The 17005-nt window shown below is 40.8% G+C and overlaps 1 protein-coding gene and 1 pseudogene across 16 annotated transcripts in view; one reads left to right on the plus strand and one right to left on the minus strand.

Moving 5' to 3' along the window:
• Window positions 1-17005, plus strand: part of MED12L (mediator complex subunit 12L) — a 603739-nt gene that overhangs the window by 416484 nt on the left and 170250 nt on the right. The window lies entirely within an intron of this gene.
• Window positions 5465-6550, minus strand: LOC140510048 (E3 ubiquitin-protein ligase RNF126 pseudogene; annotated as a pseudogene).

The raw sequence follows: 17005 nt of genomic DNA on the forward strand, positions 1-17005 counted from the left end.
AATCCTTTGTGGGTTACACTGGGCTGTTTCTTAGAGAAGTACAAAAGATTAATAATGGTTTATGTTAAAGTTATTAGACCATGGGAGGTAATCTACTAAAATATTGCAAAAAATTTACTTTGTGGAATTCAGCATGGGCTTAAGAGTCAGGAACCCTGGGTTCAAGTTCAAGGTCTGCTATCTACTGGCCATGTGATCCTGGTCAAATCACTTATTGTTTTCAGCGATCTAAGACTATAAATTGGGCAAAAAGCACTAAGCAGCTCTCACAGACGGAGTTTTATCACTTGGGAATTGCCGATACTAAGGAAATCAGTCCCCACTCTCTGTACCTCTAACTTCATTAGTCACATACGCTTTTGCTTTTACCTTATTTCAGGACCTAAAATTCTCTTGGGTTTTATCTGAAGCCAACTCTCGGGTTTTCCCCTTGTTCCTTGGGTGCTCACTGTAAATGTCTGATCCTGCTGACTGATACATGAGTCATGTATTCTTTCCTTCTTGAAAAAATCAGCGATTGCCTCATCTTATAATGAAAGACTTTCCCCTTAGAAGGAAATGACAGGTACTCTGACAGTTGTTTTGCCTTGGATTTTAAGCCATTCTTTTTTCTTTTAAGAATTAGTTTAGAAAACAAGAGTGATAAAATATCGCCATCTTCTGGTATGTGAAGCAAGTAACATTTTGTGAAATGAATTGACTTAACTTGTTGTCTACTGGTCTTTGAAGTGCCCTGTAGCTCCTGAAAATCGTAGATAGGAAGTTGAGGGATACTCTGCACCAAATCCCTCCTCACTGTGAGGCAATACTGTGTTAATTTCCAATCGAAAGAAAATTCTGCTTTTGAATTCTTTTTTAATTTTAGTATTTTATTTTTATCTTGATCTTTTCTTCCTATATCACCTAATTTTCCCCATTGTGTCTCCCCTCCCCTTGCAGAGAACCATCCTTAATAACAAAGATTGAAGGAAAAAAATCTTAGGTATTTGAGACAACAGAGAAGTGTTTTATCTAGATCATCCTGGATGGAGCTACTCCACCACCCCAAATTCCCTTCAGGGCGTAAGAGGCAGGAGGGTGTGAGGGATGGGTTCTTAAAGGGCCAGATCTGCTAGAATTGTTCAGCTTTTCAGCAGATCCTACTCTCTTCAGGGAAAGTTAGTTTCCTTTGACTGGGCTTTGCAATGGGAAATGATACTTTGATTCTTTTTTTTTCCTCAATTACATGTAAAAAATTTTAACATTCCTTTAAAAAAATAAATTTTTAACATTGTAAACATTCTTTTAAATTTTGGGGTTACAAATTCATTTTTTCCCCTTCTTTCTCTTTCCCATTCTTGAGAAGGCAAGCACTTTGTTGAAGTAGATTATACATGTGAAGTCATGAAAAACATGTGGAAGGCATTTTTAAGTGACTTATGTCTACCAAGAACTATGCTAGGCTTTGGGGCCTCTTTTATATGAGACTATTCGTGCCCTTAGAGTGCTTACATTCTACAAAGGAGAGACAGATACACAGAAAAAATCTAGGCTATATTCACCAACCCTCACCCACCCTCCACTCCTCCCCAAATCCCCAATTATTGGCTGTAGATGGGATTTGGCAAACACCTGGAGTAATCAGAAAAAGAGGAGCTGGAGAAGAGCATTGGAAGAAGCAACATGCTTTCAACTATCGATAGATAAACAAAATGCAACAGTGGAAATCATCCTTGTCTCCCCATGATTTAACTGTCCATTTGGTGTGGGGATGTGGGGAGTGTGGAAGCAATATGCATACGTAAGTTCATATGATACACATGCAAATGATTTCATGGGACTCCTGTGAAACGATGCAGAGTAAAATGAGTGGAACTAGTAGAACAATTTATGTATAATACCATTATAGAGAAAAACAACTTTGAAAGACTTGAGCAAATCCTTTGACGTTTCTGGGCCTCAGCCTCCCAGTCTCTTCAATGAGATTTGGCTAGATGATCTTTAAGGTCCCTTTTAGCTCTAAAGCAATGGTTCCATGATTCCAGCTGTTGTTGATGCCTTGAATAAACCTGGGGAAGTGATTGGCTCGACTCTAAGTGCCCTTCCATTTCTAACTTCCATGGATCTAGGTAGGGCATTGTTTCTCTCTTAGCACAGTTCTGGGCTGTTATTGCCATCTGACTCAGAGGCAGATAGGCAAGGGAGCCAACTTCCCACTGCAGTGCCTTTTCCAGTTTACTATGTACTGTGTCCCCACCTGGCCTGTCATGGCAGCCTCCCATCCCCTCCCCCTCATGTCCCACTTCTTGATTTAGTTTGGGAGATGGGATTGAGATAGAGGAGAAATTGATAGGATTCTAGTAGAGATACCATCATCTTTCAGAACCAAAATTAACTTTGACCATGACTCCTGTTTGGAGGGAAGGGACATGTTCTCAAGAACAATTCCTGAAAAAAATTTAGGAATGGAGTCTGAAAACAGCTTCCAGGTATTAACTTTGTGCCTGGTTCCTTTAAATGCTCTGTCTCTATTTTCTTATTAACAAAATTGGAATAATTATACCTAATGTTAATATTCAAAGATAGACAGACTTTTAGGTTCTTAGAAGAAAAGCCATTGCGTTCAATCAACTTTATCCTTCATAATTATTCCTTTATGTGCTTTTGGCTACCATTTTGGGTTTTTTGCTTCTAAATATGTAGGTTAATCAATCCAACATTTATTGGCTGCCCATCATGGACAAAGCAATGGTCATTGCTAAACTGCACAAAGTTAACAAATCTTAGAATTAACTCATTTCTGTCCAATTATGTGCAATATATTGGAACAAAAGTTACTATACACAGGGGAAATCCCTAAAATGTTTTTTCTCCCCCTTTAAATGAGATTTTTTTTCACTTAAATGTTGTTTTTGTTTGTGTCACTATACTAGAGTAATTCTTTACACTAAACTTTATTTTTAAATGGAGTTTCAGAATAAGCTTTACTATTTGAGCAACTGACTGTCTAAGAAATGATTCTTGGAGAAATGCCCTTCATTCCCTTGTTCCAAATAAGTAGTTTGGATGAAATGTCTTATTTAAATAGGAAAACTCAGACTTTAGTATCTCTCATTTTGAGGTAACTTTTAAGCCCCAGTAATATCTGTAGGACCTTGGTGTGGTCATTTTCTTTTCTTCTCTTAGACAGTAGGAAGAATTTCAGTAGCCTTCAATGCTTTCTCAGTGGTGAAGGGGAAAATTCTGAATATTTCTTCAATGAAACACTTAATAGGTTGATTTTGTGTAAATCTTGGAGTCCTGGTTTAAAAATCTCATTTGTATAGTCGCCCATTTTGGTCATATCAAGAAAATTGGTAGGTTAAGCACGGTTTTATGATATCCCAACAACAGAATTTAAGTTAATGAAAAGATTAATTGATAATGTAGTTAGAGTTTTTGTTTAGTTTAAAACAACCAAGATCAAAGTGATGTGCTCAGTCAAACTAAAGCCTCTCAGGGGTATAAGATGTCCATTTGAGAAACAAGGGAGATTCCAAGGAGAACAAATATAAATGATTAACCATTTTTATAGACACAGAAGTTTAAAAAAAATGTTTTAGCCTGTTGGTTAATCTCCTTGGAGAATACATGTGAACACAGTTTTCAGGGTAGGTTGTAACAAACAGTGATGGGAGTATCCCTATATATACAACCACAGATGGGCAGCTGGATGGCACAGTGGATAGAGCACTGGGCTTAGGATCAGGAAGACTCATCCTCGTTAGTTGAAATCTGGCCTGATATACTTATTAGTTGTGTAAGTCTGGGTAACTCACTTAACCCTTTTTGCTTCAATTTCCTCATCTGTAAAAATGAGCTAGAGAAGGAAATGGCAAACCACTCCAGTATCTTTGCCAAGAAAAGTTAGGAAGAGTCAGATACTACTAAAACAACTCAACAAGAATGACAACCACCAAGTCTAACTCTTGTGAATTTATTCATCAAGAATCAGACATGACCGAAAGCAGCTAAACAAGGCTACAGATCCATTGAAGATGTAAGTGCCAAGGAAGGAAAGATTCAGGGAGCTTGGATATTGAAATTTGACAGAAAGACTAGTGCTTTTTTTTTTTTTTTAAGTTTTTAAAGATTCAAAAGGTTCAAGTTGTATAGGCTGATGGCCAGCCATTTTCAGTTACTTCTTAAATTTGAATAAGACCCCAGAGTTGCAGTAGTACTCTCACTGGGAGATGATTGTAGATGTCAAAGAAACAGAAAGATCAAAACTCCTTGATGAAGATAACTCATTAATTATGGTTTTCTAAATTTATTTCTTCTTTTTGTTTTTTTTTTTTTTTAATTTGGCTGCCAGGAACATTTCTGTATACAGAGAAGAGCAAAAATGCTTTGGATATGAAGCAATGATATCAGTGTGTTCAGCTTGGTTTTCTAGTTTGTGAGTTCAGCATATTTAACTTTGGCCCCCCAGTCTCCTCCAAGCCTTGGTCCATTATTCATTCCCCCAGATGGGCAGCCTTGCTCTCCCATGCCCTAGGGACTGTGGTATGAGTCAGTCCTTCTCTCTCCCCGATCTGGTGCATGTCTCTCCAGCCTGTAGCAACAACCACCACTTTCCCTCTCGTCTGCCTGATTTCCTCACATTTCTCCCTCATTTCATGCCTTCACCTCAAACTCCAAATGCCAGGTTTCTTCCCCCATTAAGTGCCACACTCTTCAACAGTCTTTTCCCATTGTACATTCTCACTGAGCTCTTTCACCGTTACCACTCAAGAATGTCCACTCCCCAAAATGAATTAATGAATAAAAAAAGTTATTAAGATTTTTCTCTGTGCCAAGCATTGGTGCCAAGGATTCAAATATACATTCTTTTTTTTTTTTTGAGCTAAAATGTCCATTTATTTAATAGCAGTAATAATTTAAAATTATAAAAACCCTTTCCGTTGTTGAGCATTAGAGGGAGAGGTTATAAAAACAGACAGGATGATAGGGGACAGGACAGCTGAAGGGGGAGTGGACAGTTCGCATGTTGGGTGGCAATGAAACAGCCACACTCCACTGGCCTTCCCACCTGGGAGCATTGTCTATGCTCCCTTTGAGGGGGTTACAAAGGTTAGGGGGGGCTCTGTTGGGGAGAAAGGGGAAAATGAAAAGTATCTCAAATCCACAACCATATAGATGGCCTAGCCACATCCATCCTTCATTTCAAACAACCTGGTACCTGCTAGGATCCAGACTGATGAAACACAGTTAATGTGACCTGGGGGCTTTGGGAGCCAGCGCAGTGGTGGCCATCAGTTGGCAGGAGAGACAGAGCTTCCCTGGAACCGTCAGATGAGTTGGGGACTGGTGGGTAGAGAGAGGGGGGGGAAAGTCTAAAGGCGTTTGGTGCTTCCAAAGCTTGTTTAAAAAAAAAAGAAAAAGGGGGGGTGCTTAGAGTCTCTCCCACCCCCTCCCCCTTCCCCCCACTCTGTCTCCTGGGTTCAGTGTGGAGTGGGAGATTAGTTGCTCCCTCTGACCAGGAAGCAGACAGGCAATGGACAAGGTAGGGTTGGGCGCAAAGGGGAAAGAGGGAAGAAGATCAAAGGGGAAAGAGGGAAGAAGATCGGAGGTGGTTGGTTGTACTGGCTGGTAGTGAGATTCACGAGTTGTTTGTTGAGTTTTCATTACTTGGCGAACTGGAGGAGGAGGAGGAAGAGAAATTCATTCCTGTCAGTCCCCGGGGGGTTTGTGGCAGTGCTGTGTCCACTTAAGCTTTTCCGACATACTGGGCAGGTATCATGCTGTTCCAGCTGCAGCCATCGTGGAATAAGTAATTGCAAGGTAACTGCCGGACATTCTCACCCAGCGTATAGTCATCTGTACGTACAGGACATTCTAACCCCGAACCTACGTGTTCCTCTGTGACTTGTATGGTGGGAAGGGCTTGTATTTTCTCTTTGTCTGCTGGTGGGGGACTGGTGTTTTCAAACGGATTAAGGAGCTGTCTGCTGATCGCATCCAGGCCGTTAGCACCCACGCATAGTCCACTGGGTTTGAATGCCAAACACCCCACGGGCCCAATCCCAGGTTGGGTATTGTTGCAGATGCAATAATTCCATTGGCCAACTGTTGAACAATTCCTTCTAACGTTGGGACGCCTTCATGTCTGCCTGCCCTGCAGTGAGGCGAGCCGTGGCTGCCATGCACCATAGCGGTGGCGGGACTGGTGCTTTCTCTTCCGCCTGTTCCCCGAGTCCCTGGTGTCCTCAGACTGCACCCCAGAGCCGAATGTGGGAAATTCAAATCCCAAAGGCAAACTGGCCATAGCCCTGTGGCAAGGTGAATAAATGCTGATCCACATTCACAGATGGTTGCCTATTCTGATCCGTGGGAGCTTGTAGCAGAGCTGGAACTATTTTCAGTGTTTCTGGTCTCTTCCAGAAGCTCTTCGATAAAATCAGCCTCACACCTTGGGCAGATATAATCCGGCAGCCGCGGGGAGATCTCGGCCGAACAGCAGTGGCAGAAGTACCGTCCGGGCTGCGGCGAAGCCTCCGCCATTTCCCTTCCCCCCACCCCTCCCCCCAAATCTACATTCTAATGCAGGGGAATGTGGTGGCCAGGGAAGGCTATTTTGTTTTGAAAAGTTACCTGGATGATGAGTCATGGGGCATAAAGTTGACACACTCTTTCCAGGGGATGGTGATCTGAGTTGATTTGATTATGGTTTTAGAAATGGAAAGTGACTGAGGGTGGGGAGAAGAAAAGTAGGGTAAATGTACAGCCACAAGGCTGCTGGTTAGAAGACAACTGGGAATGTAGGATGGCAAGAACTGGCTTCAGACGGCATGAGGCTGCCACCATTGAGGGTACTTAAGGGGCTGGCTCTTGGGTAGCAGCTTCAGGAAAGAAAATAATCAAATCCTCCAAGGCAGACAGCTTAAGGACTGGTGAGAAGATAGCTAAGGAGTGAAGGGAAATATCGAGCTGAGGACAGAAGCAATTTCAAAGTGGGAAGATCAGTGTTTGATGCTGGTTAAGAAGAATAGCCAACGTTATATAATAATGCTTTAAGGTTTGCAAAACTTACTACATTTTGACTATAAAACAACCCTGTGAATTAAGTGCTGCCATTATCTACATTTAACAGTTGAGGAAACTGAGGCAGACAGAGGTTAAGTGACTTGCCCAGGGTCACACAAGTATCTAAGATGGGATTCTAACTCAGGTCTTCAAGACTCAAGGTGGGCTAGCGAGGTAATGAATGGATATGTCCTCCCTTCCCACAACGTTTTGGGCAGCAGTGTACATATACACTTTTCCTCCTTGCTAAAGGTCAGTGTCTTCATGGCTCAGATCTGCCTTGTTCCCCTCCTGACTCATTCTCATTAGTAAGTCCAGAAGCTGGGATCCTGAGAAGAAAATCTTGAGAGTGGGAGAGGTGAAACTTTAAGTGGGTAGGGGAAAAACTACACTTAACTGGGTAGAAGAAGGAAGAGGGAGTCAGAGACAGCAAAGGAATTTGCAGAGAGGTCAGAGCAGATGAGGATGAGGTAAAGGAGAGTTATAGGGAGTGAGCATTCTTGAGTGTTAGGGGTGAGAGAGCTTAGTGAAAATGTACAGGTAGAAAAGACCATCGAACAGTGTGCCACCTGAGGGGGTATGGAGCCTGAGGTGAATGCATGAAATGAGGGAGAAATGTGAGATCAGGCAGACTAGAGGGAAGGTGGTGATTGTTGCTGCAGGTTGGAGAGACATGCACCAGATGGGGGAGAGAGAAGGACTGACTCATACCTTAGCAAGTAGAGAATCTAGAGGCTCAGAAGAAAGAGTTTTTCTGTGCTCTTTAGGTTGCTTGCACATGGTGTGAGTTGTTTGACCGGGACTTAGTAGCATTAGGCAGACGCTGCATCCTAATAGAAGTGGAGATGACTGTCCAGCGTCTGTCTGAGATGGCTTCTCAGTAAGAAGCTGTAATTCAGCGTTGGCTAATGAGTGAAACACGAGGTTAATGGGTTATGTGTTATTAGAGCATTTGAGCAGATGAAATGGTTGTTTGCCTAAAGCTCCAGTCACTTGGGGACAGTGTGGTACCACGGACATAATCCCCCTGGCTTCCGTATCAGCTTAAGCATTCTGTTCATGACATCTCTGTGACTACATACATACAGATGTCATTATCCTCTCTTGAGGCATGGAAGGGTTAAAAACAGCCCCTTCCACAGTCCTGGCAAATGTCAGCAGCCAAGGTTGGAACCCAGGCCCCTGACTCCAAAATTCAGTGTCTTTCTCTTTATGGATTTGCCTCAGACTTGTCTTTGACCAGCTGCATGATGAGGAAAATCATTGGGCTTTCCCTGAGTCAGCTAAGATGTGACACAGTGAATGAGAGCTCTGGGCTTGGAAGCAGTCATATGTGCATTAATTGTATGAAGTGACTTCCTCTGGGCATGGCACTGCATCTCTGTCAGCCTCAGTTTTCTCATCTGTAAAATAGGAATAATAATCCCTATCTCACCAGGTAGATCAAATGAGACAGCATGTGTACAGTGCTTTGTGCACTTTAAACTTATACAGAACAGAAAGTATTTTATAGAAGTTGGCTGCTATATCATCATCATCATCATTCTTGAGACCCATCACAGAATGTCACTGAGTTAGTTCATAAGGATTTATTAAATTCATTACATGTGGGGATCATTGGCTAAGAGATATGGGTGCAAAGAAAGGGGTGATCCCCCATGGTCCGTGATCTCAGAGAGCTCACATTCTCATGAGGGAAGCTTCTTGCAACTCTCCACATCTAGTAACCATACAATGGAAATGGAAGGTAAAAGTGAAGCGAGGAGGGGTTGGGGGGGGAGTAGACAGGTATCCTGTGTGAAGTGCAACAACCTCTATCAGGCATGATTGGAATCCCCAATTTCTCTACTTCAGAGCAAGAGCTCATTCCAGGGTAACAGGCTACCTCCTCATTGAGGTGTTGGCCTTGTTCACAGTGTTGTCTGAAACTCCCATATTAGAATGTCTACAAGAGCAGATTGTGGAGTCAGACCTGAATTTGAGAATTATGTACACCACCTCCAATAGCATGAACAGTGGAGGAGAAATTAGAATCCATTGACTTGTTGACATGAGAACGGTTACATGGACACATAATATTTTTTATTACCTCACATTAACCCTATGTTTACTAGCAACCTTTAATGGTAAAACTGGATTTTGGTTGAGCCATTTGAAGAAATGAGTAACTTCACAAGTCCTTGTAGAGTTAAGGGGATCACTGCTGGATGGGCGAATGCTATAAATACTTTTTATTTGTATTGGCATGTGTTTAGTATCTGTCACAAATGTGAATAATTATGTGTTTGACTCCTTGACAACGATGTTTCTCTCTTAAAAAGAGAATGGAAGGGTGGTCGTTTGTGGGGAGCAGGAGAGGAAAAGGGGCATTCCTTGGACAACCGATGGAATTGTTCATGAATTTTGCCTTCTTGGGTATTTTATGTGATGTAGAACGTAAAGTATTGTAAGGATAAATTAATGCTTTTTTTCTTAGGATATAATACCCCATGACATGTACAAGCAAATCCTTAATATTTACAAAGATAAGGTGGCCAGTATTAGTCTAGTATTGCTTCCTTGACAAATTCTTATCCCTGTTGTATGAGCATTCTTTTATTTAAATGTTTGCTAGTTTCAGGGGTAAGTGTCCAGTCCTTTAGAGCCAGGGAGGAAACAAAGAGATGATGAAAGCTTTCTTCCCAAGATAATGGGACTCCTCTCAAGTTTTGTGACTCCTCAGGTCTCAAATTCCTAAACCACACTCTTCTCTTGTCTTTAGCCCATTTTCCCCAAAGTGACATTTGTTCCACTGTCTATTATTGGAAATTCAGATTTCCTCTTTGCCCCTAAGCAGTTCCCTCTTGTTAGATCTGGTTGAAGACCAAACTGCCTTCTTCTTAATGTTGCTAGAGAACTCATAACAACATCTATAGCTTTCAGATGTATTTTTCTGCTGGTGTAGTCACACAGCCACAGCGTCCTAGAGTGGGAAGTGTCCTTGAGCTTGGTGCACCTATGCCTTCATCTTGTATGTCCAGAACTGAGTGCAATGTTCCATTTGGCATCTGATCAACTCAGAGTGCAGTGGGAATCATCCTAGTTCCCTCTGTCTCTCTTATCCATTTAAAAATTGATATCTTTTGGTTTGCCATCCCCTCACTTTTCCCCTATATCCCTCCCTCTGTCTTCTCAAAGAGCCAATCCTTAGAACTAAAGAAGGGTGGTGGCAGACCCACAGGTGGGAAACCTGCATATGATGTCAGTTTTTTTTCTGATTTATTGACTAATTTTGCTGATATTTTTCCCTGTCTTCCTCCCTTTTCCTTTAATTCTGTCACTGGATTGCAACAGTTAAATCTTTCCATACTACCTACCAGAGAAGAACATGTTCCAATATTTCATTATCCTTGGAGGAAAACCACTTGGAAATAAGTTTTCTGAATGTTTTGTAGGTCTCTTCCTATGTCATTATGTAGATACTTTATTACTCTTCATCAGTAGAACACTGCCGAAACTATAAAGTCTGCATTTCCAAACCCATGGTTCATGGGATTATAGCTTTAGAGGTAGAATAGACCCCAGTAGCCATCTAGACCAAATCTTTACATTTTAAAGATGAGACTTCTGTGACCCAATGGGACCAATTGACTTGCCCAAGGCCATACTGGTAGTTAAGGGTTAGGATGAGATTTAAATAGGGTCCTCTCGCTCTGGGAGCAGTTACTGTCCCTTGTCCCCATGTTACCTTCCAATCCCAACAGTTATTTAGGCTGCCAGAAGGTTGACTTTGTGAAAAGGAAAATTATTTATTTGGACTTACCCTGATTAACTAGTTAAAACTCAAAAGAAAGAGAATGTTAAAAGAGTTTATTAAAAGAATATCAAGTTCACAATACACTGATGGGCTGAACACCAGGGATCAGCAAAGGATTCAAGAAGGAGCCAGCTTGTGTTGATAACTTTCATAATGAGCAATTTGCTTTGCTCATAGAGCATAATGCCTTCTTGAATGCAGCCATGCTGTGCTGGGCGTTCCTGTGCCAGTGCCTCTCTCCCATGTTACACAATTAATTCCAAAGTTCTTAAGACCTTAAGAGTGTCCTCATATTGTTTTTTCTGATTGCCATGTGAACACTTGCCCTGTGTCAGTTCTCCATAAAATAATCTCTTTGGCAAGTGTACGTTTGGCATTCAAACAATGTGGCCAGCCCATCGGAGCAGTGTTCTCTGCAGTGGAGTTGAATGCTTGGCAGTTTAGTTCAAGTAAGGACCTCCATATCTGGTATCGTATCCTGCCAGATGATCTTCAGAATCTTCCTAAGATAATTAAAATGGAAGCAATTCAGTTTCCTGGTATGGTGCTGGTATACTGTCCACGTAACAAAAAGCAAACAACTATTAAGCACCTACTGTGTACCTGTAGCTAGTCTAGGTGAATCCAGTATGCCCTCAAAGAACTCGCCTTTTGAAATACAAGGAAAACTTCAATCTAGCTCCATGTTGCCTTTGCCCTGCTATATCATAGGCAAGATTAGGGCATTCACAGGACTAAGCATGCTGATTAGATTATTATTTGAAAAGCTGGCAATGATCAAGAGAAGCCAGGGTGTAGAAACCAAACCAAGTGAAATCTACCCATTTGTTGCTGTGGGGGAATGTGTTTGTGAAAGGCAGTATGGGCTCTGCCCCAAATGGGAGAAGTATCTTCATGCATCCATGCTAATATAAGCTAAGCAGCATAAGTTCTTGTAAACTTAGGTCAGCTAGCTTGCTACGACTTTGAAAGGTCAACTAGAAAAGTTCACTGGGGTGATCTGTATCACTCCTACCTTCTTTCTTTTAAGTTTATTGTCTTTTCACTAACATTTTTCCTTTTTTCCTTTTTTTTTTCTTTTAATATATCCTTTAGGTTGGTTTTAATTGGTTCTGTGCTCCAGGGTCTTTTCAATTCTTGCAACACCTGTTTTTCCCGCTGGTTCCAAGACATCAGGGCAGTTTTTCTTGATAACTTCTTGAAAGATGCTCTCTAGGGCCTCCTTTTGATTATGGTTTTCAGGAAGTCCAATGATTCTGGTATTGTCTCTCATTTTCAAGGTCATTTGTTTTTCCCCACAAGGTATTTTATATTTTCTTCCATTTTCTTCATTCTTTTGAATTTGATTGATTCATGATGTTTCATGGAGTCATTAATTTCCATTTGTCCAACTCCAACTTTTAAAGTATTGTTTTCCTCAGTTAGCTTTTGTACTGTCTTTTCCGTTTGGCCAGGTGTACTCTTTAAGGAGTAGTTTTCTTCAGAGGATTTCTTTATCTCCTTTTCCATTTGGCCACTTCTACTTTTTAAGTGGTTTGCTAAGCTGTTGAGTCTTTTTTTCCCTCATAGCTCTCTTGCATCACTTTCATTTCTTTTCCCAGTTTTTCTTCTACCTCTCTTATATGATTTGTAAGCTCATTCTTGAGCTTTTCCATGAGTTCTTTCAGGGCTTGAGACCACTTCCCATTTTTCTTTGGGGTTTTGCTCATAGGTATTTGGACAGTATTGTCCCTTCCTGAGTTTGTGTCCCTGTCACTGTAATAACTTTCTGTGGTCAGGTTCTTCTTTTGCTCATCTTTTTTGGCTTTTTTCCTTCTAAATTTGAGCTAAAAGAACATGCTCACAGCCTTTCTCTTGCCTTTCTCATTGGGCAGTCAGAGTGATTAATGCAACATGAACTGACAGGCCAGAGTTAGGCTAAGTATCTTGAGTTGCTGACTGCTCCCATTTGACCTTATGTAGAATCCTTTGAGACTGGGATGAATTTACTTCTCCTGGGTGGAGCAAGAAAATAAATGTCTGACCCTTTTTTATTTGCCAGGAACAGCATTTCTCAGTTAGAGAAGCCAGGGTCATTAGGTCTAGGACATGCTTTTTTCCTCTGGGTTTGGTGGTGGTAAGAGTTTTAGTTGGTTAGCAAAGAGACAGATTCTTTCAAACCTGCTAACTGCATAGATGTTTGTTCAAAATTCAGGCAAAATACTTGTTATATTTTATTTTAGTGTCTTGACCTTAAGGGAAGGCAAACTACTGTGCAATAAATGGTAGAGTATCAGAGGTGGAAGGGACCTTAGAAATTCTCTGGTTTACCTTTCTCATAGCCTCTAGGCTGTTGTCTTAGATCATTGTATTACTGAGAAGAGCTAAGTCTATCATAGGTGCTCATTGCTCAATGTATGTGTTCGTCGTTTGTTGCTGAAGAAGATCATGCCACCAGAGAAATGATGACATGGCTTGCACTTGACTTCGTTTTGAGTGAGAGGGCTGTGCAAGATCACCAGCCTCAATTCTTCTCCGGAGTCATCTGGATCCATTGACCAGATATTCATCAGGATGACTGGAGATGGCCCAGGCAATGGGCAATTGTCCCTTTTAGGCCAAGTCCTATTCTTTCACAAGTGAGCCTCTAGGCTACATGGTATCAGAGACTAGAACCTTGGTCTCCTGGCTCACAGGACTTCACACTGTTACATTATTGACTCTGTCTCCACCTGAAAGGCTGACTCTGTGGTCCTGGTTAGTTATGCTTCCTCACTTGCCTTTGTATCTAATTTCTTTTTTTTTCTTTGACACTGACAGGTGCCACAGGACAGCTACAACATATGAAAAATAACTTGGAAATCTTGCTTCCTATGTTGTGGTGTAGTCTGGTCTAGTGTAGTTGTTGCTATGAATTAAATTGGAGTGATGCAGAACTGAGCTGAATCGTCAGCCTCATCCTCTCCTCCAGAGCCATGTAACTCCATTGGCAAGAGAGTGGCCATGGCCCGGGAGGCAGTAGATGACCTTGGCCTTTCTAAATTAGTCATTTAGCTGTTAGCTACCCACCAATAACTTTGAGAATTCTAAAATGAAGACCTCAAGTCCGTCCGTCTGTCCTTCCTTCCTTCCTTCCTTCCTTCCTTCCTTCCTTCCTTCCTTCCTTCCCTGTTAATCAGGAGAAGCCCACTCCTGCTGGTGGATGTGGCAGGGACAGATGGATATTAGAGGCAGCCTCACTGCCAAATCCAATCCAATCCACTTTATTAGGTTAAAATGAACTCCTTCTCTTCCCCTTTCTTAACCTTCATATGGAAAAACTGGCAATTGTGAGAATCATTTGACAAGAGAAGTTGTCAGTCATATCCTCCTCTAAGGAAGCATTGAAGTGCAGCCCAATCTGATGAATTGAGATGATAACACCTTCAGTTTTAAGCACAGTTGTATTAAATTAACTCAAGAATTTTTCTACCTTCTATGCATAACCTCTGTGAACTGGCACCATACTCTTGTAAAGTATTAGACTGAGATTTCTCTGGCACATGGAAGTAATTTTAAATTTTGATTTGTAGAATTCAGTTTGATTGGATTCTGTAGGAATGATTTTAAATGCCCTCTTTTTCTTCTATTTTAATTATCTGTTAAAATTTTGGAGGAGTCAGGGAGTATTTTGAAAAGCAGAAGTTCTGACCCATTGTTGTGTCCTAAACCCCTATTGCAATCAATCAAAAGCTAGGGACTCCTCATAACAGTGTTTTGAAATGCATAAAATAAAATACATTGGATTACAAAGGGACTTGTCTATACTGAAATAACAGTTATTAAGATATTGTTATCCAATTTAACTCCTTCATTTTACTGATGAGGAAATGGAAGTTTCATTCTCTATTGGTTTGGATTCATTTTCTATTTCTATAGGCAGGAGAAATCCAAAATGTTTTATTTCTTTGTCTTTGCCTCTCAGAAAGCTCTTTCCAGTTTTTCTTCAGTAAATTGTGTAACTACTGACCTAAGTATTTACTGTAACAACAGCTTTGAGTGATGATCATCTGTGATGGACTTAGCTCTTCTCAGCAATACAGTGATCCAAGACAGTTCCCAAAGACTCATAATGGAAAATGCTATCCACATCCAGTGAAAGAGTTATGGAGCCTGAATGCAGATTGAAGCATACTATTTTCATTTTTTAAAAATTTTTCATGATACTTCCCTTTTGTCCTGATTCTTCTTTCACAGCATGACTAATGTGGAGATATATTTAATATGTTTGCACATGTATAACCTATATGATATTGGTTTCTCTCTTGGGGAGGGGGTAGGGAAAGGAGGGAGTGAAAAAAATTTGGAAATTTTGTTATTATAATGTTATGAAAGTGAATGTTGAAAACTCTATGTAATTGGAAAAAATACCATTCAGTGGGAAAAAAGTATTTACTATTTAAGAGTTCTAGGGTTAGATGTCTAAGGATAAAAGAGCTTAAAACTGAAATATAGAGATCATTTTGTCCCATATCTTTCATTTTAATGGATGAGAAAACTGAGATGCAGGGAAGAAAAATGACTCACTTGAAGTAATAAAGTCACTTGGCTATGGAGACAGAACTTTGTGATCCAGGTTAAATCGATTTCTGTGGTCCCACCTGTATTTAAATCTAAGATCTTTCATGCCTAGCCTGTATGGAAAGAAAAAACTTCCTGACAATTAGAACTGTTCTTGAGTGGAAGGGACCATCTCAGGAGGTAGCAGATTCCCTTAGCACATGACAGCTAGAGGACCCTCTCCAGGTCACAGAGGGGATGCTTTTTTAGATATGGGTTGGAATTGATGGTGACTGAAGTCATGTTCTGACTCTTGAGATTCTGTGGGTTTAAGCTGTAGGTTGGGGTCAGGCCAAGGCGGAGAGCCCTCAGAGACACTCAGCTTTTGGCAGGACAATCGTTTCTAGTTGTGGGCTATTCCTCTGGAATTACTGTGAATGTTTTTGTGTTTGACCTTAACTCTGAAGCCTGCCCAGTCCTGATTTTGATCTCGTGTTCCTGACCTTGTTTCCTCTGGATCATTTCTACAAATGCAGGACTCTTTTTTTTCATAACTCTGACCTGTTAACCTGGCCTGATTTGAGATCAGTGAAACCAAGTCATTAAAAAAACGGAAGCAATTAACCTTGGACCCTTGCACCCTTCTGTCCAGTTAACCCAACCCAAGTGATAGAGCAGGGAGACTTTGAATCTGTTTTCTCTGTACCTATAAGTCCCTTACCTTTTCAGGATCTCTTATTCCTTAGGCATTATTTGACCCAATAATAAATATAAAGCAGTATCATAGATATATTGCTAATTTTCTTCTGTCTTTATTTCCTGTTATGGTCAGTTTCACAGAGCGTACCATTCAGGGTCTCCATAATCAGTGTTGTATCAAAATAGCCCTGATGGTTTGCTTAGCATAAAGGCTGTCTCTATATTTTCCTTTTTGGCAGTATGTGGTCTGTGAATGTTTTTTAGTAGGTTAAAAATAATGCTGTCCTTTAATTTAAGGCCTTGAATGGAAATAGCCCCAAGTCTAGGAGTTGATAGATAAGTGCTGAGTACTTCAGTTAGAATTTTTTTTTAAATTATTAAAATATGCTTGGTTTGTATTTAGTTTTGTCGTACTTATTTAAAATGGTTTTTTTTTTAAGTTAAGAATCTCTGAACTAGATTCTCTGAGTCAGTCAACAAGCATTTTAAAATTGATTGCTATGTACTGTATGCTAAATGATAGGGAGATAAAGGCAAAACCGAAACAAAATAAAACAAAACAGCAACAAAAAAATTTCTGCCTCTCAGGAGGTCCCATTTGAGTAACTGTGTGTATACAAGATATAGACAGCATCAGTGGGAAATCTGAGGGTTGGCATAGCAGGGGGAGGGAGGGTGGCAAAAGTTTCTTGCAGGAAGAAAGCAAACAAGCGAGGAGAGAGCATTCTGGAAACAAGATAGAGCCAATGAAAAGGCACAGAAGTGAGAGATGGCGTGGTGTGCGAGGGACAGCCAGTGTTCTTGGCCAGGTCTTTTTCACCTCTAAATCCATATACTCCCACCCCAATTCTAAAAGAACTGGCCTGGTCTATATGGTCACCACATTTGCAAGGTGGTGGAATTAGATTGTAAACTCTTTAAGGACAAGAACTATTTTTTGCTTCTTTT

Source organism: Notamacropus eugenii, chromosome 6 (genome assembly GCF_028372415.1).
Source record: "Notamacropus eugenii isolate mMacEug1 chromosome 6, mMacEug1.pri_v2, whole genome shotgun sequence".
NCBI classification, from domain to species: Eukaryota; Metazoa; Chordata; class Mammalia; order Diprotodontia; family Macropodidae; genus Notamacropus; species Notamacropus eugenii.